Source organism: Oncorhynchus keta, unplaced genomic scaffold (genome assembly GCF_023373465.1).
Source record: "Oncorhynchus keta strain PuntledgeMale-10-30-2019 unplaced genomic scaffold, Oket_V2 Un_contig_27785_pilon_pilon, whole genome shotgun sequence".
NCBI lineage: Eukaryota > Metazoa > Chordata > Actinopteri > Salmoniformes > Salmonidae > Oncorhynchus > Oncorhynchus keta.
Window position 1 is genome coordinate 32,348 of NW_026285699.1, and position 14,923 is coordinate 47,270.

General features: G+C 44.4%; 13 non-coding genes across 13 annotated transcripts; all 13 read right to left on the reverse strand.

Moving 5' to 3' along the window:
- Positions 1 to 876: 876 nt before the first annotated feature.
- On the reverse strand, positions 877 to 949 carry trnaf-gaa (transfer RNA phenylalanine (anticodon GAA)). The gene has a single exon. It is a non-coding gene; the product is annotated as a tRNA-Phe (tRNA).
- Positions 950 to 1,984: 1,035 nt separating this feature from the next.
- On the reverse strand, positions 1,985 to 2,057 carry trnaf-gaa (transfer RNA phenylalanine (anticodon GAA)). The gene has a single exon. It is a non-coding gene; the product is annotated as a tRNA-Phe (tRNA).
- A 1,037-nt stretch (positions 2,058 to 3,094) lies between these two features.
- On the reverse strand, positions 3,095 to 3,167 carry trnaf-gaa (transfer RNA phenylalanine (anticodon GAA)). The gene has a single exon. It is a non-coding gene; the product is annotated as a tRNA-Phe (tRNA).
- Positions 3,168 to 5,309: 2,142 nt separating this feature from the next.
- On the reverse strand, positions 5,310 to 5,382 carry trnaf-gaa (transfer RNA phenylalanine (anticodon GAA)). Its single transcript has one exon. It is a non-coding gene; the product is annotated as a tRNA-Phe (tRNA).
- Positions 5,383 to 5,982: 600 nt separating this feature from the next.
- trnaf-gaa (transfer RNA phenylalanine (anticodon GAA)) lies at positions 5,983 to 6,055 on the reverse strand. Its single transcript has one exon. It is a non-coding gene; the product is annotated as a tRNA-Phe (tRNA).
- A 1,035-nt stretch (positions 6,056 to 7,090) lies between these two features.
- trnay-gua (transfer RNA tyrosine (anticodon GUA)) lies at positions 7,091 to 7,163 on the reverse strand. Its single transcript has one exon. It is a non-coding gene; the product is annotated as a tRNA-Tyr (tRNA).
- Positions 7,164 to 8,198: 1,035 nt separating this feature from the next.
- trnaf-gaa (transfer RNA phenylalanine (anticodon GAA)) lies at positions 8,199 to 8,271 on the reverse strand. The gene has a single exon. It is a non-coding gene; the product is annotated as a tRNA-Phe (tRNA).
- A 1,034-nt stretch (positions 8,272 to 9,305) lies between these two features.
- On the reverse strand, positions 9,306 to 9,378 carry trnaf-gaa (transfer RNA phenylalanine (anticodon GAA)). Its single transcript has one exon. It is a non-coding gene; the product is annotated as a tRNA-Phe (tRNA).
- Positions 9,379 to 10,412: 1,034 nt separating this feature from the next.
- Positions 10,413 to 10,485, reverse strand: trnaf-gaa (transfer RNA phenylalanine (anticodon GAA)). The gene has a single exon. It is a non-coding gene; the product is annotated as a tRNA-Phe (tRNA).
- A 1,033-nt stretch (positions 10,486 to 11,518) lies between these two features.
- trnaf-gaa (transfer RNA phenylalanine (anticodon GAA)) lies at positions 11,519 to 11,591 on the reverse strand. Its single transcript has one exon. It is a non-coding gene; the product is annotated as a tRNA-Phe (tRNA).
- A 1,034-nt stretch (positions 11,592 to 12,625) lies between these two features.
- Positions 12,626 to 12,698, reverse strand: trnaf-gaa (transfer RNA phenylalanine (anticodon GAA)). The gene has a single exon. It is a non-coding gene; the product is annotated as a tRNA-Phe (tRNA).
- A 1,036-nt stretch (positions 12,699 to 13,734) lies between these two features.
- On the reverse strand, positions 13,735 to 13,807 carry trnaf-gaa (transfer RNA phenylalanine (anticodon GAA)). Its single transcript has one exon. It is a non-coding gene; the product is annotated as a tRNA-Phe (tRNA).
- Positions 13,808 to 14,842: 1,035 nt separating this feature from the next.
- trnaf-gaa (transfer RNA phenylalanine (anticodon GAA)) lies at positions 14,843 to 14,915 on the reverse strand. The gene has a single exon. It is a non-coding gene; the product is annotated as a tRNA-Phe (tRNA).
- Between the last annotated feature and the right edge of the window lie 8 nt (positions 14,916 to 14,923).

Sequence of the window (14,923 nt, forward strand, 5' to 3'; positions counted from 1 at the left end):
TACTATTTTGCTCAATTGTTGAAATGCACTGAGCCTCTGCAAGTGCTGGCACATCAACAAACAAGTCCACCAACAGCATAACCTGACAAGACTGGACCCTCTTGGTTGCTTCTTGTGGAAATTCCAAATGGCTGGGGAATTAGCTCAAATGCTTTGCACGCGTGAGGTAGTGGGATCGATGCCCACATTCTCCAAAAGCACATTGTTTTATGGATCCAAGAAAACTCCAGTTCACACTTCATGCAGCCTTGTCTTACGACAACCTACTGTCATGTAAACAATGACAAGAAACTGTCATGTAACAATGACAAGAAACTCTCATGTAACACTGATGTCACAATGTCAGATGAAAAAGAAAGACATTACTTACTTTCAGAGAGCAGCGTATCACACACTCTAACCAACTGAGCTAACCGGCCGCTGGCTACAGAGCACAATTGTTGAGATGCACCGAGCCTCTGCAAGTGCTGGAGCGCAAACTAACAAGTCCACCAACAGCATAGCCTGACAAGACTGGACACTCTTGGTTGCTCCTTGTGGCAATTCCAAACAGCTGGGGAATTTGATCAATTGGTATTGTGTTTGCATAGCATGCTATAGGTAGTGGGATCGATGCCCGCATTCCCCAAAAACACATTTTTTTGTGGATCCAAGAAAGCTGCAGTTCACACTTCATGCAGCCTTGTCTTATGACAACCTACTGTCATGTAGCAATGACAAGCAACTTTAATGTAACACTGATGTCAAAATGTCAGATGAAAAAGCAAGACATTACTTACTTTCAGAGGAGCAGCGTAGCACACACCATTGAGGCCCACAAACAAAGCTGTGGAAAGGTTCCTTGAAGCCAGAGCATAAAGAAAGAACAAATAAAGATGCCAAAAACCGGGATCGAACCAGGGACCTTTAGATCTTCAGTCTAACGCTCTCCCAACTGAGCTATTCCGGCAATTCACTCAACATAATTCTGTGGCACCCTTGACAATTCACATGCATGTGACTCGTAATTTTGACACTCAAAATGTACATAATAGCCAGTATGGGGATCGAACCCATGACCTTGGCGTTATTAGCACCACACTCTAACCAACTGAGCTAACCTGCCATTTACTATTCTGCTCAATTGTTGAAATGCACCGAGCCTCTGCAAGTGCTGGCACGTCAACAAACAAGTCCACCAACAGCACAGCCTGACAAGACTGGACCCTCTTGGTTGCTTCTTGCGGAAATTCCAAACGGCTGGGGAATTAGCTCAAATGCTTTGCACGCGTGAGGTATTGGGATGGATGCCCACATTCTCCAAAAGCACATTGTTTTATGGATCCAAGAAAACTCCAGTTCACACTTCATGCAGCCTTGTCTTACGACAACCTACTGTCATGTAAACAATGACAAGAAACTGTCATGTAACAATGACAAGAAACTCTCATGTAACACTGATGTCACAATGTCAGATGAAAAAGAAAGACATTACTTACTTTCAGAGAGCAGCGTATCACACACTCTAACCAACTGAGCTAACCGGCCGCTGGCTACAGAGCACAATTGTTGAGATGCACCGAGCCTCTGCAAGTGCTGGAGCGCAAACTAACAAGTCCACCAACAGCATAGCCTGACAAGACTGGACACTCTTGGTTGCTCCTTGTGGCAATTCCAAACAGCTGGGGAATTTGATCAATTGGTATTGTGTTTGCATAGCATGCTATAGGTAGTGGGATCGATGCCCGCATTCCCCAAAAACACATTTTTTTGTGGATCCAAGAAAGCTGCAGTTCACACTTCATGCAGCCTTGTCTTATGACAACCTACTGTCATGTAGCAATGACAAGCAACTTTAATGTAACACTGATGTCAAAATGTCAGATGAAAAAGCAAGACATTACTTACTTTCAGAGGAGCAGCGTAGCACACACCATTGAGGCCCACAAACAAAACTGTGGAAAGTTTCCTTGAAGCCAGAGCATAAAGAAAGAACAAATAAAGATGCCGAAAACCGGGATTGAACCAGGGACCTTTAGATCTTCAGTCTAACGCTCTCCCAACTGAGCTATTCCGGCAATTAACTCAACAAAATTCTGTGGCACCCTTGACAATTCACATGCATGTGACTCGTAATTTTGACACTCAAAATGTACATAATAGCCAGTATGGGGATCGAACCCATGACCTTGGCGTTATTAGCACCACACTCTAACCAACTGAGCTAACCTGCCATTTACTATTCTGCTCAATTGTTGAAATGCACCGAGCCTCTGCAAGTGCTGGCACGTCAACAAACAAGTCCACCAACAGCACAGCCTGACAAGACTGGACCCTCTTGGTTGCTTCTTGTGGAAATTCCAAACGGCTGGGGAATTAGCTCAAATGCTTTGCACGCGTGAGGTAGTGGGATCGATGCCCACATTCTCCAAAGGCACATTGTTTTATGGATCCAAGAAAACTCCAGTTCACACTTCATGCAGCCTTGTCTTATGACAACCTACTGTCATGTAAACAATGACAAGAAACTGTCATGTAACAATGACAAGAAACTCTCATGTAACACTGATGTCACAATGTCAGATGAAAAAGAAAGACATTACTTACTTTCAGAGAGCAGCGTATCACACACTCTAACCAACTGAGCTAACCGGCCGCTGGCTACAGAGCACAATTGTTGAGAGATGCACCGAGCCTCTGCAAGTGCTGGAGCGCAAACTAACAAGTCCACCAACAGCATAGCCTGACAAGACTGGACACTCTTGGTTGCTCCTTGTGGCAATTCCAAACAGCTGGGGAATTTGATCAATTGGTATTGTGTTTGCATAGCATGCTATAGGTAGTGGGATCGATGCCCGCATTCCCCAAAAACACATTTTTTTGTGGATCCAAGAAAGCTGCAGTTCACACTTCATGCAGCCTTGTCTTATGACAACCTACTGTCATGTAGCAATGACAAGCAACTTTAATGTAACACTGATGTCAAAATGTCAGATGAAAAAGCAAGACATTACTTACTTTCAGAGGAGCAGCGTAGCACACACCATTGAGGCCCACAAACAAAGCTGTGGAAAGGTTCCTTGAAGCCAGAGCATAAAGAAAGAACAAATAAAGATGCCGAAAACCGGGATCGAACCAGGGACCTTTAGATCTTCAGTCTAACGCTCTCCCAACTGAGCTATTCCGGCAATTCACTCAACATAATTCTGTGGCACCCTTGACAATTCACATGCATGTGACTCGTAATTTTGACACTCAAAATGTACATAATAGCCAGTATGGGGATCGAACCCATGACCTTGGCCTTATTAGCACCACACTCTAACCAACTGAGCTAACCGGCAATTTGCTATTTTGCTCAATTGTTGAAATGCACTGAGCCTCTGCAAGTGCTGGCACGTCAACAAACAAGTCCACCAACAGCACAGCCTGACAAGACTGGACCCTCTTGGTTGCTTCTTGCAGAAATTCCAAATGGCTGGGGAATTAGCTCAAATGCTTTGCACGCGTGAGGTAGTGGGATCGATGCCCACATTCTCCAAAAGCACATTGTTTTATGGATCCAAGAAAACTCCAGTTCACACTTCATGCAGCCTTGTCTTACGACAACCTACTGTCATGTAAACAATGACAAGAAACTGTCATGTAACAATGACAAGAAACTCTCATGTAACACTGATGTCACAATGTCAGATGAAAAAGAAAGACATTACTTACTTTCAGAGAGCAGCGTATCACACACTCTAACCAACTGAGCTGACCGGCCGCTGGCTACAGAGCACAATTGTTGAGATGCACCGAGCCTCTGCAAGTGCTGGAGCGCAAACTAACAAGTCCACCAACAGCATAGCCTGACAAGACTGGACACTCTTGGTTGCTCCTTCTGGCATTTCCAAACAGCTGGGGAATTTGATCAATTGGTATTGTGTTTGCATAGCATGCTATAGGTAGTGGGATCGATGCCCGCATTCCCCAAAAACACATTTTTTGTGGATCCAAGAAAGCTGCAGTTCACACTTCATGCAGCCTTGTCTTATGACAACCTACTGTCATGTAGCAATGACAAGCAACTTTAATGTAACACTGATGTCAAAATGTCAGATGAAAAAGCAAGACATTACTTACTTTCAGAGGAGCAGCGTAGCACACACCATTGAGGCCCACAAACAAAGCTGTGGAAAGTTTCCTTGAAGCCAGAGCATAAAGAAAGAACAAATAAAGATGCCGAAAACCAGGATCGAACCAGGGACCTTTAGATCTTCAGTCTAACGCTCTCCCAACTGAGCTATTCCGGCAATTCACTCAACATAATTCTGTGGCACCCTTGACAATTCACATGCATGTGACTCGTAATTTTGACACTCAAAATGTACATAATAGCCAGTATGGGGATCGAACCCATGACCTTGGCGTTATTAGCATCACACTCTAACCAACTGAGATAACCTGCCATTTACTATTCTGCTCAATTGTTGAAATGCACCGAGCCTCTGCAAGTGCTGGCACGTCAACAAACAAGTCCACCAACAGCACAGCCTGACAAGACTGGACCCTCTTGGTTGCTTCTTGCAGAAATTCCAAATGGCTGGGGAATTAGCTCAAATGCTTTGCACGCGTGAGGTAGTGGGATCGATGCCCACATTCTCCAAAAGCACATTGTTTTATGGATCCAAGAAAACTCCAGTTCACACTTCATGCAGCCTTGTCTTACGACAACCTACTGTCATGTAAACAATGACAAGAAACTGTCATGTAACAATGACAAGAAACTCTCATGTAACACTGATGTCACAATGTCAGATGAAAAAGAAAGACATTACTTACTTTCAGAGAGCAGCGTATCACACACTCTAACCAACTGAGCTAACCGGCCGCTGGCTACAGAGCACAATTGTTGAGATGCACCGAGCCTCTGCAAGTGCTGGAGCGCAAACTAACAAGTCCACCAACAGCATAGCCTGACAAGACTGGACACTCTTGGTTGCTCCTTGTGGCAATTCCAAACAGCTGGGGAATTTGATCAATTGGTATTGTGTTTGCATAGCATGCTATAGGTAGTGGGATCGATGCCCGCATTCCCCAAAAACACATTTTTTTGTGGATCCAAGAAAGCTGCAGTTCACACTTCATGCAGCCTTGTCTTATGACAACCTACTGTCATGTAGCAATGACAAGCAACTTTAATGTAACACTGATGTCAAAATGTCAGATGAAAAAGCAAGACATTACTTACTTTCAGAGGAGCAGCGTAGCACACACCATTGAGGCCCACAAACAAAGCTGTGGAAAGTTTCCTTGAAGCCAGAGCATAAAGAAAGAACAAATAAAGATGCCGAAAACCGGGATCGAACCAGGGACCTTTAGATCTTCAGTCTAACGCTCTCCCAACTGAGCTATTCCGGCAATTCACTCAACATAATTCTGTGGCACCCTTGACAATTCACATGCATGTGACTCGTAATTTTGACACTCAAAATGTACATAATAGCCAGTATGGGGATCGAACCCATGACCTTGGCGTTATTAGCACCACACTCTAACCAACTGAGCTAACCTGCCATTTGCTATTTGCTCAATTGTTGAAATGCACCGAGCCTCTGCAAGTGCTGGCACATCAACAAACAAGTCCACCAACAGCATAGCCTGACAAGACTGGACCCTCTTGGTTGCTTCTTGCGGAAATTCCAAACGGCTGGGGAATTAGCTCAAATGGTTTGCACGCGTGAGGTAGTGGGATCGATGCCCACATTCTCCAAAAGCACATTGTTTTATGGATCCAAGAAAACTCCAGTTCACACTTCATGCAGCCTTGTCTTATGACAACCTACTGTCATGTAGCAATGACAAGCAACTTTAATGTAACACTGATGTCAAAATGTCATATGAAAAAGCAAGACATTACTTACTTTCAGAGGAGCAGCGTAGCACACACCATTGAGGCCCACAAACAAAGCTGTGGAAAGGTTCCTTGAAGCCAGAGCATAAAGAAAGAACAAATAAAGATGCCGAAACCCGGGATCGAACCAGGGACCTTTAGATCTTCAGTCTAACGCTCTCCCAACTGAGCTATTCCGGCAATTCACTCAACATAATTCTGTGGCACCCTTGACAATTCACATGCATGTGACTCGTAATTTTGACACTCAAAATGTACATAATAGCCAGTATGGAGATCGAACCCATGACATTGGCGTTATTCGCACCACACTCTAACCAACTGCGCTAACCTGCCATTTACTATTTTGCTCAATTGTTGAAATGCACCGAGCCTCTGCAAGTGCTGGCACGTCAACAAACAAGTCCACCAACAGCACAGCCTGACAAGACTGGACCCTCTTGGTTGCTTCTTGCAGAAATTCCAAATGGCTGGGGAATTAGCTCAAATGCTTTGCACGCGTGAGGTAGTGGGATCGATGCCCACATTCTCCAAAAGCACATTGTTTTATGGATCCAAGAAAACTCCAGTTCACACTTCATGCAGCCTTGTCTTACGACAACCTACTGTCATGTAAACAATGACAAGAAACTGTCATGTAACAATGACAAGAAACTCTCATGTAACACTGATGTCACAATGTCAGATGAAAAAGAAAGACATTACTTACTTTCAGAGAGCAGCGTATCACACACTCTAACCAACTGAGCTGACCGGCCGCTGGCTACAGAGCACAATTGTTGAGATGCACCGAGCCTCTGCAAGTGCTGGAGCGCAAACTAACAAGTCCACCAACAGCATAGCCTGACAAGACTGGACACTCTTGGTTTCTCCTTCTGGCATTTCCAAACAGCTGGGGAATTTGATCAATTGGTATTGTGTTTGCATAGCATGCTATAGGTAGTGGGATCGATGCCCGCATTCCCCAAAAACACATTTTTTTGTGGATCCAAGAAAGCTGCAGTTCACACTTCATGCAGCCTTGTCTTATGACAACCTACTGTCATGTAGCAATGACAAGCAACTTTAATGTAACACTGATGTCAAAATGTCAGATGAAAAAGCAAGACATTACTTACTTTCAGAGGAGCAGCGTAGCACACACCATTGAGGCCCACAAACAAAGCTGTGGAAAGTTTCCTTGAAGCCAGAGCATAAAGAAAGAACAAATAAAGATGCCGAAAACCGGGATCGAACCAGGGACCTTTAGATATACAGTCTAACGCTCTCCCAACTGAGCTATTCCGGCAATTCACTCAACTTAATTCTGTGGCACCCTTGACAATTCACATGCATGTGACTCGTAATTTTGACACTCAAAATGTACATAATAGCCAGTATGGGGATCGAACCCATGACCTTGGCGTTATTAGCACCACACTCTAACCAACTGAGCTAACCTGCCATTTACTATTCTGCTCAATTGTTGAAATGCACCGAGCCTCTGCAAGTGCTGGCACGTCAACAAACAAGTCCACCAACAGCACAGCCTGACAAGACTGGACCCTCTTGGTTTGCTTCTTGCAGAAATTCCAAATGGCTGGGGAATTAGCTCAAATGCTTTGCACGCGTGAGGTAGTGGGATCGATGCCCACATTCTCCAAAAGCACATTGTTTTATGGATCCAAGAAAACTCCAGTTCACACTTCATGCAGCCTTGTCTTACGACAACCTACTGTCATGTAAACAATGACAAGAAACTGTCATGTAACAATGACAAGAAACTCTCATGTAACACTGATGTCACAATGTCAGATGAAAAAGAAAGACATTACTTACTTTCAGAGAGCAGCGTATCACACACTCTAACCAACTGAGCTAACCGGCCGCTGGCTACAGAGCACAATTGTTGAGATGCACCGAGCCTCTGCAAGTGCTGGAGCGCAAACTAACAAGTCCACCAACAGCATAGCCTGACAAGACTGGACACTCTTGGTTTCTCCTTCTGGCATTTCCAAACAGCTGGGGAATTTGATCAATTGGTATTGTGTTTGCATAGCATGCTATAGGTAGTGGGATCGATGCCCGCATTCCCCAAAAACACATTTTTTGTGGATCCAAGAAAGCTGCAGTTCACACTTCATGCAGCCTTGTCTTATGACAACCTACTGTCATGTAGCAATGACAAGCAACTTTAATGTAACACTGATGTCAAAATGTCAGATGAAAAAGCAAGACATTACTTACTTTCAGAGGAGCAGCGTAGCACACACCATTGAGGCCCACAAACAAAGCTGTGGAAAGTTTCCTTGAAGCCAGAGCATAAAGAAAGAACAAATAAAGATGCCGAAAACCGGGATCGAACCAGGGACCTTTAGATCTTCAGTCTAACGCTCTCCCAACTGAGCTATTCCGGCAATTCACTCAACATAATTCTGTGGCACCCTTGACAATTCACATGCATGTGACTCGTAATTTTGACACTCAAAATGTACATAATAGCCAGTATGGGGATCGAACCCATGACCTTGGCGTTATTAGCACCACACTCTAACCAACTGAGCTAACCTGCCATTTACTATTCTGCTCAATTGTTGAAATGCACCGAGCCTCTGCAAGTGCTGGCACGTCAACAAACAAGTCCACCAACAGCACAGCCTGACAAGACTGGACCCTCTTGGTTGCTTCTTGCAGAAATTCCAAATGGCTGGGGAATTAGCTCAAATGCTTTGCACGCGTGAGGTAGTGGGATCGATGCCCACATTCTCCAAAAGCACATTGTTTTATGGATCCAAGAAAACTCCAGTTCACACTTCATGCAGCCTTGTCTTACGACAACCTACTGTCATGTAAACAATGACAAGAAACTGTCATGTAACAATGACAAGAAACTCTCATGTAACACTGATGTCACAATGTCAGATGAAAAAGAAAGACATTACTTACTTTCAGAGAGCAGCGTATCACACACTCTAACCAACTGAGCTGACCGGCCGCTGGCTACAGAGCACAATTGTTGAGATGCACCGAGCCTCTGCAAGTGCTGGAGCGCAAACTAACAAGTCCACCAACAGCATAGCCTGACAAGACTGGACACTCTTGGTTGCTCCTTCTGGCATTTCCAAACAGCTGGGGAATTTGATCAATTGGTATTGTGTTTGCATAGCATGCTATAGGTAGTGGGATCGATGCCCGCATTCCCCAAAAACACATTTTTTGTGGATCCAAGAAAGCTGCAGTTCACACTTCATGCAGCCTTGTCTTATGACAACCTACTGTCATGTAGCAATGACAAGCAACTTTAATGTAACACTGATGTCAAAATGTCAGATGAAAAAGCAAGACATTACTTACTTTCAGAGGAGCAGCGTAGCACACACCATTGAGGCCCACAAACAAAGCTGTGGAAAGGTTCCTTGAAGCCAGAGCATAAAGAAAGAACAAATAAAGATGCCGAAACCCGGGATCGAACCAGGGACCTTTAGATCTTCAGTCTAACGCTCTCCCAACTGAGCTATTCCGGCAATTCACTCAACATAATTCTGTGGCACCCTTGACAATTCACATGCATGTGACTCGTAATTTTGACACTCAAAATGTACATAATAGCCAGTATGGGGATCGAACCCATGACCTTGGCGTTATTAGCACCACACTCTAACCAACTGAGCTAACAGCCATTTGCTATTTTGCTCAATTGTTGAAATGCACTGAGCCTCTGCAAGTGCTGGCACATCAACAAACAAGTCCACCAACAGCATAGCCTGACAAGACTGGACCCTCTTGGTTGCTTCTTGTGGAAATTCCAAACGGCTGGGGAATTAGCTCAAATGCTTTGCACGCGTGAGGTAGTGGGATCGATGCCCACATTCTCCAAAAGCACATTGTTTTATGGATCCAAGAAAACTCCAGTTCACACTTCATGCAGCCTTGTCTTACGACAACCTACTGTCATGTAAACAATGACAAGAAACTGTCATGTAACAATGACAAGAAACTCTCATGTAACACTGATGTCACAATGTCAGATGAAAAAGAAAGACATTACTTACTTTCAGAGAGCAGCGTATCACACACTCTAACCAACTGAGCTAACCGGCCGCTGGCTACAGAGCACAATTGTTGAGATGCACCGAGCCTCTGCAAGTGCTGGAGCGCAAACTAACAAGTCCACCAACAGCATAGCCTGACAAGACTGGACACTCTTGGTTGCTCCTTGTGGCAATTCCAAACAGCTGGGGAATTTGATCAATTGGTATTGTGTTTGCATAGCATGCTATAGGTAGTGGGATCGATGCCCGCATTCCCCAAAAACACATTTTTTTGTGGATCCAAGAAAGCTGCAGTTCACACTTCATGCAGCCTTGTCTTATGACAACCTACTGTCATGTAGCAATGACAAGCAACTTTAATGTAACACTGATGTCAAAATGTCAGATGAAAAAGCAAGACATTACTTACTTTCAGAGGAGCAGCGTAGCACACACCATTGAGGCCCACAAACAAAGCTGTGGAAAGGTTCCTTGAAGCCAGAGCATAAAGAAAGAACAAATAAAGATGCCGAAACCCGGGATCGAACCAGGGACCTTTAGATCTTCAGTCTAACGCTCTCCCAACTGAGCTATTCCGGCAATTCACTCAACATAATTCTGTGGCACCCTTGACAATTCACATGCATGTGACTCGTAATTTTGACACTCAAAATGTACATAATAGCCAGTATGGGGATCGAACCCATGACCTTGGCGTTATTAGCACCACACTCTAACCAACTGAGCTAACCTGCCATTTACTATTCTGCTCAATTGTTGAAATGCACCGAGCCTCTGCAAGTGCTGGCACGTCAACAAACAAGTCCACCAACAGCACAGCCTGACAAGACTGGACCCTCTTGGTTGCTTCTTGCAGAAATTCCAAATGGCTGGGGAATTAGCTCAAATGCTTTGCACGCGTGAGGTAGTGGGATCGATGCCCACATTCTCCAAAAGCACATTGTTTTATGGATCCAAGAAAACTCCAGTTCACACTTCATGCAGCCTTGTCTTACGACAACCTACTGTCATGTAAACAATGACAAGAAACTGTCATGTAACAATGACAAGAAACTCTCATGTAACACTGATGTCACAATGTCAGATGAAAAAGAAAGACATTACTTACTTTCAGAGAGCAGCGTATCACACACTCTAACCAACTGAGCTGACCGGCCGCTGGCTACAGAGCACAATTGTTGAGATGCACCGAGCCTCTGCAAGTGCTGGAGCGCAAACTAACAAGTCCACCAACAGCATAGCCTGACAAGACTGGACACTCTTGGTTTCTCCTTCTGGCATTCCAAACAGCTGGGGAATTTGATCAATTGGTATTGTGTTTGCATAGCATGCTATAGGTAGTGGGATCGATGCCCGCATTCCCCAAAAACACATTTTTTGTGGATCCAAGAAAGCTGCAGTTCACACTTCATGCAGCCTTGTCTTATGACAACCTACTGTCATGTAGCAATGACAAGCAACTTTAATGTAACACTGATGTCAAAATGTCAGATGAAAAAGCAAGACATTACTTACTTTCAGAGGAGCAGCGTAGCACACACCATTGAGGCCCACAAACAAAGCTGTGGAAAGGTTCCTTGAAGCCAGAGCATAAAGAAAGAACAAATAAAGATGCCGAAACCCGGGATCGAACCAGGGACCTTTAGATCTTCAGTCTAACGCTCTCCCAACTGAGCTATTCCGGCAATTCACTCAACATAATTCTGTGGCACCCTTGACAATTCACATGCATGTGACTCGTAATTTTGACACTCAAAATGTACATAATAGCCAGTATGGGGATCGAACCCATGACCTTGGCGTTATTAGCACCACACTCTAACCAACTGAGCTAACCTGCCATTTACTATTCTGCTCAATTGTTGAAATGCACCGAGCCTCTGCAAGTGCTGGCACGTCAACAAACAAGTCCACCAACAGCACAGCCTGACAAGACTGGACCCTCTTGGTTGCTTCTTGCAGAAATTCCAAATGGCTGGGGAATTAGCTCAAATGCTTTGCACGCGTGAGGTAGTGGGATCGATGCCCACATTCTCCAAAAGCACATTGTTTTATGGATCCAAGAAAACTCCAGTTCACACTTCATGCAGCCTTGTCTTACGACAACCTACTGTCATGTAAACAATGACAAGAAACTGTCATGTAACAATGACAAGAAACTCTCATGTAACACTGATGTCACAATGTCAGATGAAAAAGAAAGACATTACTTACTTTCAGAGAGCAGCGTATCACACACTCTAACCAACTGAGCTAACCGGCCGCTGGCTACAGAGCACAATTGTTGAGATGCACCGAGCCTCTGCAAGTGCTGGAGCGCAAACTAACAAGTCCACCAACAGCATAGCCTGACAAGACTGGACACTCTTGGTTTCTCCTTCTGGCATTTCCAAACAGCTGGGGAATTTGATCAATTGGTATTGTGTTTGCATAGCATGCTATAGGTAGTGGGATCGATGCCCGCATTCCCCAAAAACACATTTTTTGTGGATCCAAGAAAGCTGCAGTTCACACTTCATGCAGCCTTGTCTTATGACAACCTACTGTCATGTAGCAATGACAAGCAACTTTAATGTAACACTGATGTCAAAATGTCAGATGAAAAAGCAAGACATTACTTACTTTCAGAGGAGCAGCGTAGCACACACCATTGAGGCCCACAAACAAAGCTGTGGAAAGGTTCCTTGAAGCCAGAGCATAAAGAAAGAACAAATAAAGATGCCGAAAACCGGGATCGAACCAGGGACCTTTAGATCTTCAGTCTAACGCTCTCCCAACTGAGCTATTCCGGCAATTCACTCAACATAATTCTGTGGCACCCTTGACAATTCACATGCATGTGACTCGTAATTTTGACACTCAAAATGTACATAATAGCCAGTATGGGGATCGAACCCATGACCTTGGCGTTATTAGCACCACACTCTAACCAACTGAGCTAACCTGCCATTTACTATTCTGCTCAATTGTTGAAATGCACCGAGCCTCTGCAAGTGCTGGCACGTCAACAAACAAGTCCACCAACAGCACAGCCTGACAAGACTGGACCCTCTTGGTTGCTTCTTGCAGAAATTCCAAATGGCTGGGGAATTAGCTCAAATGCTTTGCACGCGTGAGGTAGTGGGATCGATGCCCACATTCTCCAAAAGCACATTGTTTTATGGATCCAAGAAAACTCCAGTTCACACTTCATGCAGCCTTGTCTTACGACAACCTACTGTCATGTAAACAATGACAAGAAACTGTCATGTAACAATGACAAGAAACTCTCATGTAACACTGATGTCACAATGTCAGATGAAAAAGAAAGACATTACTTACTTTCAGAGAGCAGCGTATCACACACTCTAACCAACTGAGCTGACCGGCCGCTGGCTACAGAGCACAATTGTTGAGATGCACCGAGCCTCTGCAAGTGCTGGAGCGCAAACTAACAAGTCCACCAACAGCATAGCCTGACAAGACTGGACACTCTTGGTTTCTCCTTCTGGCATTTCCAAACAGCTGGGGAATTTGATCAATTGGTATTGTGTTTGCATAGCATGCTATAGGTAGTGGGATCGATGCCCGCATTCCCCAAAAACACATTTTTTTTGTGGATCCAAGAAAGCTGCAGTTCACACTTCATGCAGCCTTGTCTTATGACAACCTACTGTCATGTAGCAATGACAAGCAACTTTAATGTAACACTGATGTCAAAATGTCAGATGAAAAAGCAAGACATTACTTACTTTCAGAGGAGCAGCGTAGCACACACCATTGAGGCCCACAAACAAAGCTGTGGAAAGGTTCCTTGAAGCCAGAGCATAAAGAAAGAACAAATAAAGATGCCGAAAACCGGGATCGAACCAGGGACCTTTAGATCTTCAGTCTAACGCTCTCCCAACTGAGCTATTCCGGCAATTCACTCAACATAATTCTGTGGCACCCTTGACAATTCACATGCATGTGACTCGTAATTTTGACACTCAAAATGTACATAATAGCCAGTATGGAGATCGAACCCATGACATTGGCGTTATTCGCACCACACTCTAACCAACTGCGCTAACCTGCCATTTACTATTTTGCTCAATTCTTGAAATGCACCGAGCCTCTGCAAGTGCTGGCACGTCAACAAACAAGTCCACCAACAGCACAGCCTGACAAGACTGGACCCTCTTGGTTGCTTCTTGCGGAAATTCCAAATGGCTGGGGAATTAGCTCAAATGCTTTGCACGCGTGAGGTAGTGGGATCGATGCCCACATTCTCCAAAAGCACATTGTTTTATGGATCCAAGAAAACTCCAGTTCACACTTCATGCAGCCTTGTCTTACGACAACCTACTGTCATGTAAACAATGACAAGAAACTGTCATGTAACAATGACAAGAAACTCTCATGTAACACTGATGTCACAATGTCAGATGAAAAAGAAAGACATTACTTACTTTCAGAGAGCAGCGTATCACACACTCTAACCAACTGAGCTAACCGGCCGCTGGCTACAGAGCACAATTGTTGAGATGCACCGAGCCTCTGCAAGTGCTGGAGCGCAAACTAACAAGTCCACCAACAGCATAGCCTGACAAGACTGGACACTCTTGGTTGCTCCTTGTGGCAATTCCAAACAGCTGGGGAATTTGATCAATTGGTATTGTGTTTGCATAGCATGCTATAGGTAGTGGGATCGATGCCCGCATTCCCCAAAAACACATTTTTTTGTGGATCCAAGAAAGCTGCAGTTCACACTTCATGCAGCCTTGTCTTATGACAACCTACTGTCATGTAGCAATGACAAGCAACTTTAATGTAACACTGATGTCAAAATGTCAGATGAAAAAGCAAGACATTACTTACTTTCAGAGGAGCAGCGTAGCACACACCATTGAGGCCCACAAACAAAGCTGTGGAAAGGTTCCTTGAAGCCAGAGCATAAAGAAAGAACAAATAAAGATGCCGAAACCCGGGATCGAACCAGGGACCTTTAGATCTTCAGTCTAACGCTCTCCCAACTGAGCTATTCCGGCAATTCACT